Below are 1,687 nucleotides of genomic sequence, written 5' to 3' on the forward strand. Positions count from 1 at the left end.
CTCTTTCATGGCAGCCAGTTTTGATAACCTGTGATGCCCTTGCTCCTCCTTCCATCTGCTGTGGGAGGTTAGATGATGTAATCTAGTCATCTTTTCAGTGTATACTTATTTACTGAGCACATTCCAGGCACTATTTGGGGCAAATAACACTTCTAGATGTTGACATTGTGTTTTACCATGAAAAGCACCTAAAACAAACATTGTATGAAGATACTGCAGCAAGAGATAACACCCTGAGCATCTCCAGTGCTACTGCACTGTAAGTAGAATACAGTAGTTCATCAGCTCAGGCTGTCTGCTTTATGTCTGCAAACAAAGACCGACTGGGGGTATTAGTATTTCCATGATTTAAACATCTCCTTTCAAATAGCTAAGTCTGAAGCAGAGTCATCAAGAAAAACTTTTCTGTTCCTAAAAATACTCAGAATACTTCTGGATCTGAAATATGTGTGGTGGGTGTATACAAGGTAAAATTAATTTGCTCAAACATGAATTCATCATTTGCAGAAACATGAACTTGACATGAATGAAAACCAAAGACACCTGTAATTTTGGAAAAAGTTTCACATATTCTTAGGTCACTTATGTAAATATTTTATTAGGATCATAGTCATTTAGACTTTTTTCTAAAGTTGAAGGTTATTAATTTGGAAGTAAAGATTCCCCAAGCAAATCAGTTCTCTAATATGGGGCTGCATGACATATAGAAAGAACACACATGAGCAACAAAGATGAATACAAATGGTTAGACGCTAACAAAGAATGGTGTCGGAGCTTTATATCCAGCGTTTATTTCTTCCCCATTGTTAGACTAAGTGGACTGATGGCTTTACCCTCTGGAGGGGAATACCAATCTCACTTCTGTAACTCTTATGTAACAGCTCTAATTATTAGTGAATTTAAATTGAGTCTGCATTTTCTTTAAAATTCTTCTATCAGCTGGGTACGGTAGCAAACGCCTATAATCTCAGGCTCTGACTGCCTGAGGCAGGAGGATTACAAATTCAAGCTCAGCCTGGGTATATTTTTTATTTAGCTAGAATTTATCTTAAAATAAAAAATTTTTAAAAAATGGGTTTAGAATGTAGCTCAGTGTGAAGGCCCAGGGTTCAATCCCCGGTACTGAAAAATAAACAAACAAACAAACAAAATTCCCTTAGAACCAGGTAAGTATAATGGGTAGTTTGGTGCACTTACAATAATCTTACAGCAAATCAAATGAAGAACTGCCTGGGAAAATGTATTTATACGCCCAAAAATTGATGGCACTTAGTAAATAAGCAAAACGCCAACAAACCACCAAAAATACTATGTAATCAAACTTGTTAAACAATAAGTAAACGTCACATTGAGTAAATTGATAGAACTTGTTAAAATACATTTTAAGGCTACAGTAGAAAGGATGAGAAATGTATGTGAAATAGAAAGACATGTAAAATAAATTAGGCTGTTTTATGGATAATTATCAAAGGATTCAAGCGTGAAATGAAATGACTTCTTAAATATCTCGGTTGGCAAGTGGATGATGAGATGCTGAAATTACACCAGAGGCAGTCAAGTTGATTACTAGATTCCCCTCACAAGTCTGTCAGCGGAGATTGAGCTATCAGACTCTATCCTTGTGATCTGACTTTCATTGAGAAGGGCTTCATGTCCCTTAATCTCCTCTCACTCCTGTTCTCCCTTA

The sequence above is a fragment of the Chinchilla lanigera genome, unplaced genomic scaffold (genome assembly GCF_000276665.1).
Source record: "Chinchilla lanigera isolate Chin_1 unplaced genomic scaffold, ChiLan1.0 scaffold00083, whole genome shotgun sequence".
In the NCBI taxonomy this organism is placed as follows: Eukaryota; Metazoa; Chordata; class Mammalia; order Rodentia; family Chinchillidae; genus Chinchilla; species Chinchilla lanigera.